Genomic DNA, 12,754 nt, shown 5'->3' with positions numbered 1-12,754 from the left:
AGTCTCAGTATTAATCAGTATTAATTTCCTCCACATTCTAAGAGTTGTCATTTCTTCACATTATCCTTAACACTTGATTTTACCTTACCATTGTGTTTTTTACATTTCCACAATTACTAATGATGTTGAGCACATTTTTGTATGTTGATAGACCATTCCTATTTCTTCTCGGAATGGCTAGTTCAATATGCTGGCCTATTTTTTTTCCCTCGTTGGTTTTTAGGAGTTATTTCTTTACTCTTGATTCTGATCCTTTGTTACTCTGCCAGTGACCATGTGACTTTGGACGAATAACATCTCTTCACCTCAGTTTACTCAGTTCACCTCTGTAAAACAAAGAAAATAATAATACATAGCTCATAGAACTGTTAGATAAGCCTGTGTATAAGCATGTATAAGAGTGTGTGTGTCTGTATATACTTATGCATATATGTATATATCTTAAATATATGTAATATGAAGTTAAATAAGCTTATAAGTATACGTATATATATCTAGTTAATATATACACAAAACATGTACTTATATATAAACCTATTTAACATATATATGTGTGTAAATAAGTTCTTATATTTATGCCTGAGCCATAATCATGTTTGGTATTATCATTATAGCTTATGCATTGCAGAGATCTTCTATTATAAGACTTGACTTTCATAAAATGAATTTTTAAATTTTAATGTAGTCCATACAATAAAACATTATATAGTTAGTGTTTGTTTAGATTTAACCACGTATTTACAATTGCCCTGCACACCATTCCCTCATCTGTTGTTCCTCACACTTATCTCTGGGATCAGTTTTCTATCTCCCAAATTAAAATTATTAGAAGCTCCTTGAATGTTTGTTGGTAGTAAACTCTTTTTTCACTCATCTGAGAATGACTTTCTTTCACTTTTATTCATGAAAGATAGCTTTACTGGGGTGCCCGGGTGGCTTAGTTTGTTAAGTGTCTGCTTCGGGCTCAGGTCATGGTCCCCGGGGTCCTGGGATCAAGCCCCTCATGGGGCTCCCTCCTCAGCGGGGAGTCTGCTTCTCCCTCTGCCTCTGTTTCTCATTCTGCTTGTGCACTCTCTTTCCCTCTCAAATAAATAAAATCTTTAAAAAAAGAGAGAGAGAAAGCTTTATTAAGCATACATTTTTATGTTGATGGTTATTTTTCTCTTAGGACTTTTAATGCGTTAATCCACTATCTTCAAGTTTCATTATTGATATGAAGTTAGCTGTCAGTATAATCACCATTTGGTAGATAATCTCTTTTTCTCTACTTTTAATATTTTCTCATGATGCTACTGAACATCAAAGATGATATATATTGTGTATTTTTTATCCCACTTAGAATTCATTATGGTTCTTGATTCTATGGATTTGTATCTTTCAATTCTAGAAAATGCGTCAGCCATTTCCTGTTTGAATAATGCTCCCTGTTGTCTCTAATCTCTTCTGTTAAACATATATTGGAACATCTCATTCAAACATTCCATCTCTCTGTATGCCTAATCTGTTGTTTAACCAACCCACTAATTTTTTTTTTAATTTTCAATGGCTCTATTTTTTTTTTTATTTCTAGAGATTCTTTTGTTTCGTTTTCAAGCTCACCTGTCCTTTTTTCATACTGTTCTTTCCTTCATATGGTTTTATTTCTTTAATAATTTTCAGCATACTTGGGGCACCTGGGTGGCTGAGTGGGTTAAGCCTCTGCCTTTGGCTCAGGTCATGATCTCAGGGTCGTGGGATCAAGCCCTGTATCGGGCTCTCTGCTCAGTGGGGAGCCTGCTTCCCCCCCACACCCGCCTGCCTACTTGTGATCTCTCTCTCTCTCTCTGTGTCAAATGAATAAATAAAATCTTTAAAAAATTTTTTTCAGCATATTTGTTTGATACTCTCTTTTAGATGGTTCTACTCTTCAGTTCTTGAGGTACTAATTCTTATATTTCTTTCTTTTTTATAAAGAGTTGATTTTTTTTTTTAAGATTCTATTTATTTATTCATGAAAAACAGAAGAAGAGAACGAGAGGCAGAGGTAGAGGAAGAAACAGGCTTCCTGCCTAGCAGGGAGCCCCATGAGGGACTTAATCTCAGGACCCCAGGATCATGACCTGAGCTGAAGGCAGACTCTTAACTGACTGACCACCCAGGCACTCTATAAAGATTTATTTTTTTTTATAAAGATTTAATTTGTAAGTAATCTCTTTACCTGAGGTGGGCCTCAAACCCACAACCCCAAGACCAAGAGTTGCATGCTCTGTCAACCAAGCCAGCCAGGTCCCCTAATTCTTGTATTTCTTCATCTGCTGGATCTCACAGTGATTTGTTTCCTTGTATGATTTGTGATTTTGTATTTTTGCATTTTCGGTTTACCTTAGGGTCCTGAGTCAGGCAAGTGCCCTAGTAGCATAGTTCCATGTTGTTCTCAGCCAAGGCCCTCCAGGTTTCCCACACCAATTTTTATATTAACTTCTTGGACTAGACTTCCTTTCCCACTTGTGTAAATGTGTAAATAAACTTGTGTAAATAAACCCACCTGTAATGGGTTTATGAGTAGAATTTTTCTATCCCCTTTTCATAGACGTAGCAACCCTTTTTTTTTTTTTAAGATTTTTGTTTATTTTGACCCAGAGAGAGAGCATAAGCAGGGGTAGTGGCAGGCAGAGGGAGAAGCAGACTGCTCAGCAGGGAGTCAGATGCAGGACTTGATCCCAGTACCCTGGGATCATGAACTGAGCAGAAGGCAGATGCTTAACTGACTGAGCCATTCAGGGATCCCCATGGCAACCTTTTTAAACTCTAGGCTTTATGAAGTGGGATCAGTTTTGCTGCTCACCTTGAATTAGGCCTAAGGCCTGTCTGCTGAACTCCTGGGCACCGAGGCATGTCTGCTGAACTCCTGGGCACTGAAATCCCTTACAGAGCTCATCACCCCCATGAGTCACCTAATCCTGCTTACTGCTTTCAACTTTTCATTTCTACCTCATTTCCTATAAGTGATCATTTCCCTTGCTCTCAATCTTGGACATTTATATTTTAAGATTTTTGTAGGTATGTTCCAAAAATTTATAAAATTCTATTGTATTCAATGGCCTTTTCTGTTTCAGCTCAGCCTATACGAGCATGCCCTTGGTTATTTTTACCCCATTCTATTTACAAAACTTTTAAATATACTGTTTCCTATAGATTATTTGCACCAAGACTTATTAATTTTTAACTTAATACTATCTTTCTTTTTTTTTTTTTTAAGTAGGCTCCATGCTCAGCGTGGAGCCCAACACAGGACTTAAACTTACAACCCCAAGATCAAGACCTGAGCTGAGATCAAGAGTCGGACACTTAACCAACTGAGCCACTCAGGTGCCCTGTTAACTTAACACTTTTATTGAGTGACTATTATATCAGCTAGAGGCCAATGTTTAGCTCTATACACCGCTTGTTTATTCTTTACAAACATAAGAAGCAGATGTGATTCTGAATACTTATGAAGCATTAAAATGTGTATTATAGCAGGGAAACTCCTCCAGGATTTTCATAGCAATTATACAACTCAATGTTTTCATGCCATTTAGGTATTATAACTGAACCCATGGGTAGACAGACAATAGCAGCATGAATCCCCATTGAGTTTAGCTGCTGGGTTTTCCAGCAACACAACTTGGCTTTTTCCATGTGTACACATACCCACAATACACCCACACAAACATACAAATCACAATAGGAAAAATCTAGAATTATTTAGTAGGATTTCTCAAGGAATGCGATCTTGTGCTGTGTTTCCACTTGTATATAATATAGGCCACTCTCAATCTGCCTTCCTTCCTTGTCTCTGTCATAGGCAAACTTACTCTCCTGACAGACTTGGCATATAAATAGTGACCTCATTTCAACTTCTCTTCAACCTCCTATCAGCAAGCTTCACCTTTATGATGTTTCTCTGATGTGACCCTTCTTTCTACTTCATTCCTACAGCCTCCTCCTTGGTGTTTAGATACTCAACCCTTGATAGTTAACCAACTACCTGACTGTAGACTCACTCTTCCCCTGTTTATCCTAAGGCTCCTCGATTAATCTTTATAAACTTGTGTTCTTCTCATGTGTCTTGCTATCAAGTGTCTAAGATACAGCTGATGTTGACCTAACCACCTGCCAACTCCAGAGCCTCACATGGGTTCCACTCTATTTTGCATTTTTCCCAACACCAAATTCCGAGAGGATAGCTCCTTTACTGAACGCCCCATCCCTGCTCAGCTTCCCACTTCTGAGGTCCTCTTCCCGCTCCTCCCCCACCAACCAACTCCTCCCTCAGCTCTGCCCCAAATCAGCCCACGTCTCCTGGCCTCCATTGCCTCCCAAATCAGAATTTTCTCTCCCCTGCCAAACCTTGCTCTGAACCATTCCTACCCCTCAAACAAACAAACAAACAAACAAAACTAGCTAGAAGGCAAATCACACTGTTTTTTTTTTTAAAGATTTTACTTATTTATTTGACAGACAGAGATCACAAGTAGGCAGAGAAGCAGGCAGAGAGAGATAGAAGGAAACAGACTCTCTGCTGAGCAGAGAGCCCGATGCGGGGCTCGATCCCAGGACCTGGGATCATGACCTGAGCCGAAGGCAGAGGCTTTAACCCACTGAGCCACCCAGGCGCCCCAGATCACACTGTTTTTCACACCATCCTACCTATCTTCATTTCTCAGGTGGTGCTCAGTGTTTTCAAACTGGTGTGTGATTCGATATACATGTATCAGCAGCTTGAGAATGGAGGTTAATTCCTGTGTCCCCACCTAGCACCTAGCACAGTGCTGGGTCAGTAAACTCAGAAAAAATCCTACCTGACTTGTTGACTTTACTGGGCAGGTGAACAGGCCTCCAGTCAGTGGAGTGAACCTAGAGAACTTAGCCCTGCTTGGGTAACATCGTTAATCATAGCCTATTGTCCTGACTCACACAAACCAGTTCCCACCCTGGCTGTCAGGACTCCAGTGTGTCAGCCTTCTGAACCCCACCTACCACCATGTTCCCATCAGCCTGAGCCTACCCTTCCACTCCCAGCTCCATGGAGCCTGAGCTTGCATGCCTCCAATGACCAAGTAGCTCATTCACCAAACAAAACAAAATCAATGACCAGTGATGGTCACCGTACATTAACTGTGAAAGGGAAAAATGGTTGCAGGATAGTTCTGGGGTACAATCCAAATTTTGGTTATGTGTGTATGTATATTTGTGAGTGTGTGTGTGTGTGTGTGTGTGTGTGTACATAAATGTCTATATATGTGTTTGTATGTTCTGAAAGATTTATTGCCCTTTGCTAATAGTAGTTATCACTGGGATCATGCATGATTTTACATTGGTCTTTCTGCTTGTATGTTTTTAATCTCTTTGCAATAAGCACTTTGTAATAAGGAAAAACTCTTTATTTTTTAAACCTGATATCTCACACTCTAAGCACCTACAGAAAAAGATGCATATTTATTGATCACCTATGGTGTATGAGACATGTTTATGTACAACATCTCACATTTCACTTAGTCTTTACAACAGTATAAAATTGGTAAGAAAACTGAAGCTCAGAGAAGTCTAGACTTTTGCCCAAGGCCCACACAGGAACCAAGGCAGAATTTGAACTCCTATCTGTCTGACTCTAAACGTCATGATTTCTCATTTCCAATGCTTCCCCAAACTAGGGAGGCGTTCCAGAAATGCCTAAGCTTAAACTATGCTGCTAGAGGTGGACAAAATATTTTCTCATTTATTGCCCCAGGAGTCAGTTATTATTATTCTCATCATAAACTTGACACTTAATGGCTGTGTAACCTTAGATGATTTCTTTATTCGCCTCCCTTTTGTCTTAAAAAAAAAAAAGACAAATATTCTTGGAACTTTAAAATATAGTAGAGAATAATAATTTCCTCTGGGTCAAGGAAGATATTTTGTCTATAATAACTCCTCGGGAAACCACGATAGTGAAACCCTATACATCTGATCACCTGAAATACAGGCAAAGAATATTTGCGGGGAAATTTACAGTTCTAAATATTTTTATTGTCAAAAGATAAAATCATTAATTCAACAAATAAAACTTCTGTGATGGGGTCAGGGAACAGAGAAAAAGATAAAAAACATCAATAAATAACTAAATTAAAAACATAAAAACAGTATAATTGAGACATTAACCCAAAAGCAGGTCCCTTAAAGAGGCTGATAAAAATCAATAAACTTCTAGCAAATATTAATCAGGAAAGGGTGGAAACCACACCAGATTAGAAAGAAGCAGTCACAAGCAGCGAGGGGTGCCACGGAGCCCAGGTTTATCCTGCTCAGCAGAGGCTTCAAGTCTGTTACCATCACCATCACCGTCTGGAAGAAACCAGTGTTGATGGGACAGATGTCAGAGGCTGTTCTCACAGCGCCCTCCAGAAACATGGCTGAGGAGAAAGAAATTGTATTGGACATATTCATCACAGCTGGGGACTCCTTCCTGTTCTGCTCTGTCCCTCACCCTACCCTCTCCTCTGAACTCTGCTCCCAGATCTCAGCAGTGGCCCAACAGCTCCCCTCAGGGTCCTGACAGCTCCCCCAAAACATGGCCACTTAGATCTCAGATCTCAGATCCTCTCCTTCTCTTCTCATCCTCCCATTGTCCTTCATCTCTCTTCCTCCTCCACCTTTTTACTCTGGTTCTAAAAATGACACCACCTACCTGGTCACCCCAGGTCTCCCTTGTCCGAGTGGTTGCCAAGCCCCGTCAATTCTATCTCCACAGTGTGTGTTTACTGGTCCAGGCCTTGACTACCTACTCAATGTTGTGCATTCCAATCTGAACTTTCTGTGGCCTCTTTCTTCCCAAATCCATCTACACCCAAGCTATCACCACCACATCACTCAGAAACCCTCAATGGCTCTCTGTTGCCCACAACACGAGGTCAAAACATGGCAGTAGATTGGAGGCTTTCCATGGTTCAATACAACTTAATCAATCTTAGCACCTATGCCTCTCCTTCAGACATGCCGTAATCCTCCCAAACAGCACATGGACTTGTCAGAAAGCCTTAACAAGAGTTCTGAGGGGTGCCTGGATGCCTTAGTTAAGTGTCTGACTTCTGCTCAGGTCATGATCCCAGGATCCTGGATCGAGCCCCACATCAGGCTCCCCATTCAGCGGGGAGTCCGGTTCTCCCTCTCCCTCTGCCCCTCCCCCTGCTTGTGCCCTCTCTGTCTGTCTCTCTCAAATAAAATATTCCTTAAAGATTATTAAAAGTTCAGAGAGAATGTTACTAAGAAACTGTGTAGATATCCAAGTTATTCTTTGAACAAAAAAGCAAGAAACATTTTTTTAAGTAGGCTCCATGCCATCGTGGAGGCCAATGCAGAGCTTGAACTCACCGCCCTGAGATCAAGACCTGAGCTGAGACCAATTGTCGGATGCTTAACTGATGGAGCCACCCAGGTGCCCCACAATAAACATTTTTGAGCATGCAAGAATTTAGGGAAATACCCATCTCAAACAACCAAACAAAGAAAAAACTACAAGATGACAAAACAGAAGCTCAAGTAGATAAATCCTAAAAACAAGGAAAAAAAGCAAACAACATTTTATGGGCAAGTGAAACCCTGTGTATGGGGCAAATGAGACATGTTATTTGCCATCCTCAGCAGAGAAAAGGGTAAGGAGCCAGGTTTTAAGTCCTGCCTCTGAGTTCGGACTAGACCTGGATTTGAATCCTCCTCAATTCCATACTAGTTACAGGACTATGGGGACATGCCTCAATGTCTCTAGGCCTCAATTTCCTACCTATCTACCTACTTACCTGTCTATCACCATCTATCTACTGTATCTATTCATTATCTAATATCTATCTCTGTACCATTACCTACCTCTCCACCTATCATCTGTCACCTAGACTCTATCTGTCACCTATCCCCTAGCTATCTATGAATAACAGAAACAGCTGAATTATTCCATTGTTAGGGAAATCCTGCTTCTTTTTCTATATACCAACCCTGCCACACACACCAAAGGCCTTTGATTCTCTTGTCAGCTCAGGGAGTATTGTAATGAGAACTTGCTTTCTCTCCATTCCCTGACTGCTTCCCCCAGGGGAGGGCAGCTGCTTTTTGGTTGATGAGAGCCTAGTCTCACTGGGCCATGTTTCCCTGGAGTGTGGCTCTATACACAGAAAAGTTGCCCTGGGCCTTGTTCTTCTCTCCAGTGCTCTGGGAATCTCTGGCCTAGCCACAGTGGACACCTGAGCTTCCAGTCTCCTCAGTCAATGGCCACGCCAATGACACCCCCCCCCATCCTCTAGCTCCTCCATTCGTATCTGGAGAAGTAAGAGCGGAGGAGAGAGAAGTCAGCAAAGATCAGCTAGGGTAACAAACAGATGCCCCAGACTCATGGCTTTGTAGACTAGAAGTTATTTTCTAACTCACTTAACAGTTCTGGGAGGACATTCAGTTCAGCAGGGCAACTGCCCCTGTCATCATGCCCAGGCCATTTCCATCCTCTAGGGCATCATTGATGACTGTATCCAGTGGGCTGAAGGAGAGAGCATGGTAGATCCACCCAGAAGATGTTCATGGGCCATGCCCCACACTGCGTCTGCTCACACTGCTTTGGAGAGAACTCAGCGACACAGAGTCACAGGCTGGATTCTCAAGAATCACTGAAGTTCAGGGGGACACGGAAGTCATTTCGAAAACAATGCCTGTGAAAGGAAAAGGGGAGAAGCTGAACTGGGCAGAGGGAGAAGCCAGGCTATAACAACGCAATCAGACAACACAATGGCCAAGCCAGTGGGAAGCTCTGGAGCGAATATTGTCTGTCAGGATTGTCCTCTCTGGGTCAAAATGGCCAGGCGTCTCTCTCATGCCTCAGGCAGTCAGGTGGGCCTTGGGAAGGATGTGACACTGGCTGAGGTGGCTCTCCGTAGCTTAAGTGGACCCTGAAGGAGCTGACAGCTGAAGACTACCCAGTGACTACATTTCCTGTCCTTCCTGGACGGGGTGTCTGGAGGCACACCTCCATGTTGACCATAGGTAGGCCACACCTAACTGCAAGGGAGTCTGAAAACTATGAGCCAGCTCTAGACCCAGGAAGAGGGGAAAGCAGGGTGTGGTGACATCTAGCAGGCCGGCATGATCTCTCTGTGTTCTCCACACCCAAGAGAGTCCTGAACTTGGGAGTTGATGGCACAGCAGACAAAGAGTCTGATCTCCATTTAGCCACGTGTGCTTACTCCCCATGCTACAACTCAGAGGAGCTGGGTGGTGGGCGCAGGAACCTAACCCGGATGAAAATGGCTAGAAAGGACCTGAACAGGAAGTACCTAATCAGTGTGGCCTCCGTCTCCAGCTTTTCATGCTGAATTGGATTTTGAGAATATGAACAACCCCACCAGGAGTCCAGCTTATCCAGTGTTAGGGGTGATTTATTAAGTAAAAGGGGGGAGATGAAAATGGCCTCTGAATTACACAATTGCCCTAGTTTATGTGTGGGCCGATCAGCCTTGACCTCCAAGCTGCTGAGGGCCTATAATCACTTTCAAGGTCCAAGAGAGAAATCTGGAAACCTAGAAATAAATCCCCCACTTTATACCAAATGACCTACTTTTCTCTTTTGCTGGCATTTCTGAGGTTCCAATGGTCAAAGGAAAAGTTGGGAAGTTGTCTGTGCTGGTCACAGCTGAGGACACAGCTGCCAAGCTCTCCTCTTTGATCCATCACATGAGAACATTGGGAAATTAAAGCTAAACACAAGTTCTGGCTGGCCAGGGAGGCTGCCTGGGTTAACTCCTAGTCATCTGGAACCACATCAGGGAAGCAGCATCAGATCCCCATCTCCCTGAGCAAAGCTCTGGCAGGCTGCGGGCTGAGGGGGTGAGAGTGGTAAGGTTGAAAAAGAGGGCCTGGTGGGATGGGCAAATCTGGGCCCATCCTTCCTCCTCCTGTCACCCCCTCAGTAGTACCCTAAGCCTGGTGTTCCCTTTAAAGAGAAGAGAAATGATCAGAGAACAGAGAGGAGACCATCTCAGCTCTGTTCAGCCCCTCACCTGCTCTGTGAACCCGACAGCATGAACCAGAACTTCAGGATTCTGCCTAGTCAATGAAAAACTTAGACCTTACCTCTGGGGGCCTCCTATTTTATCTCCTTCCCAATTCCTCCTTAGAAATTAGAGTTCTGTCCCCCACCATTGCAATCACTGGGAATGTAGGTCAGGTAATTAGTAACTGGGGTTGGTTTACTTTGGAAAACACTCAGTACACTCAGACAAAATAGGCCATTTCCCATTCCTCAGAAGAGACTCCCAGGGCTTTTGAGAGAAGAGAGACCCTAAAGTCACTGAAGGCCAGCCCCTCATACCCTGAGGCCCTGAACTAGGTCACCAGCTAGTAAGCAGTTGTGCTGGGGTTCAAGCTGGATCTGTGGGTTTCTGGAAGCCTTGCTCTTGCCACTTGATGCCCCCTGGTCAACTACCAAACATGGGCCTTCCTGGGATTCCAACTTGTGCTCCAGAGAGCTGGCAGGGCCCAAATGTGCAGTAATGGTTCCTCTCTTGCCTGCCTTCACCTTGGGCTGGGACCCTGGGAATGACCAGGACCACTGGTTACCCAAATGGCACAGAGATGCACATGTCGCAAATGGGTCAATGTTGGTTGGGGGGCAGGAGGGGCTGGGCTGCTCCTGCCAGCACTGTCTGTGGTAACGTGGCAGTCTTGCTTGACACTTTCCTAGGTTGCCTCTGGCTCCTTAAATGTAGAGTTTTTTAAGGCCATTTTCTTGAGTGAACTGAATATGTTATGACTCATGGACCCCAGATATGGCTCTGACCAGTGACAATATCAGTGCAGACAAATGGGAACAGCTTTTAAAAATCACGGGGATGTTCACATCACCCACCAAGCAGCAGGTGAGCTGGAAGATTCACATGCAGAAAAGCCCGAGATCCACCCAAAGGGTCAGGCCAAGGATACAGCGGCCTTTGTCCCAAGGCTCAGCAATAGGCAGAAATCTATGAAGAAAGGAGGCCCTGCTGGTAGCCAGCCTGGAAATGCTGGTGGTATTTTCTTACCAGACTCTTTGCTGGTGTTTGTGTGGCCTCCATACTCTCCCCCAATCAAGACAAGGCATACAGTGGAAGATGCTGGGGACACATTGCACTGGTGAACAGGGCAGAGCTGCTTCTCTTTGACCCTCCAGTGTGTCACCAACTGTGAGCAAAGCCTGACCCCAGAATGTCACTAAGCTTCCAAGGAAATGGGATCCTGGCACCACACCCTATAGATCCAGCTACTACCGAGTTACCATCCCTTGAAAGCTGGAAACATGAGCTTTGTTCTCAGGGTGTGGGATGAATAAGGACAGGAGCATCTACTCCAACTCAGAATTCTGAAGCATCTCCTCTGGAGCCTTCTAGAATCGTTCTCATCAGTCCCAATCATCAAGGATTCACCAATGGGGAAAGACTACCAGCTGTTCTCTGTGCCAGCAGGGTGGCTCTTCTATGCTACCAAGAGGGCCCTGGGGAAGGAGCACCCTCTTACCTTCCCTCTGCTGCTAATAAACCTGGTCTTCCACCTAGAATTCTATCCAGGATGGCAGGTTTGGGAGTGTAGGGTGGATGGGAGACCAGATCTCAGACATCAGGAAGCTCTATCTTCCAATGGAAGTATCCTGTTCCTTCTGAGTTCCTACATCCAAATGCCTGGGGACTAGGAGGAAGTCACTCTGTACACTAAAGATTGATTTGTTGAAGGCCTGCTTCTGTCTTGCCCTCTCACTGTGGACAGTATCATAGTCTGACAATAAGGGAAGACAAGGCCACAGGACCAGAAACCTTCTAAGCTGGTCAGAACTCAGAGGCCACCTAGGGAGGAACACAGCCATCCCATCAGGAGCTTTGAATGCAAGATTGCAAAGGAAATGAAGGATCTTGTGGTATAAAAGGCTCCAGAGCTCTGGGGTCCAGTGAGGAAAGGGACCACTTTTGCACATAGATTTCAGCTTCACTATCCAGCATGTGCTGGAAAGCAAGACAAGGCAGATGTTCCCGTGGGGCCCCGACCACATTAGCAGTCTTCCCTCCCTCTTCTACTCCGAGGAGTGAAATGACTCGTCACAACACCCTCCTTCCCTTCCCAAGGCCTGATGATTTCCTGTCTAGGGACAGGCTATGGAAGGATTTGAAATAGGTCAGGGCTCAGGGTAGGAGCCTAGAAACATGGTGAGGAGAAGAGAAGAGGGAGCCCAGAGAATCAAGCACAGAAATCAGCTAAGAGAGGAGCTACTTTGTTTGACAGTGGCCCCAAGGGCCTCAGGGCTCTGGCCACCAGGCTTCTGTCATACAATCTCCCCCAAGGCCTCTGCAAGAACCTCAGGCCTTCCAAAACCCTGGGGAGAAAAAATCATCCATCCAATCTGGCCTCCTCAGGGCATGGCTGCAGGAAGAGTCCAGCAGGAGGGAAGGACAACCTGCCCCACACCAAACACATTCCTGACTGAGCCCTCCAGGCTCCACCTTGGCTCCCCTGGCTCTCTTTTCAGGGTTTCTTGGAGCTCTGACAGCCATGTCAACTTGCAACAAAGCCTGTGGTTGCATCATTGCTGACTCTAGACAGTTTACATTTAAGCTCCTCCTCCCAGTGTGGCCCAGCAATGAGGCACGTGGTGGGGATGGAGGCTGCCCTTCACTGTCTCCCAGTCACCTTGCCTGTTGCCTGTAAGCAAGCCATGGCAGGGCACTGATGAAACACTGTGTGAACAGGG

Source organism: Lontra canadensis, unplaced genomic scaffold (genome assembly GCF_010015895.1).
Source record: "Lontra canadensis isolate GAN:19392208 unplaced genomic scaffold, GSC_riverotter_1.0 scaffold3, whole genome shotgun sequence".
In the NCBI taxonomy this organism is placed as follows: Eukaryota; Metazoa; Chordata; class Mammalia; order Carnivora; family Mustelidae; genus Lontra; species Lontra canadensis.
The sequence above is the reverse complement of the archived record's forward strand: the minus strand, read 5'-3'. Positions refer to the sequence as shown.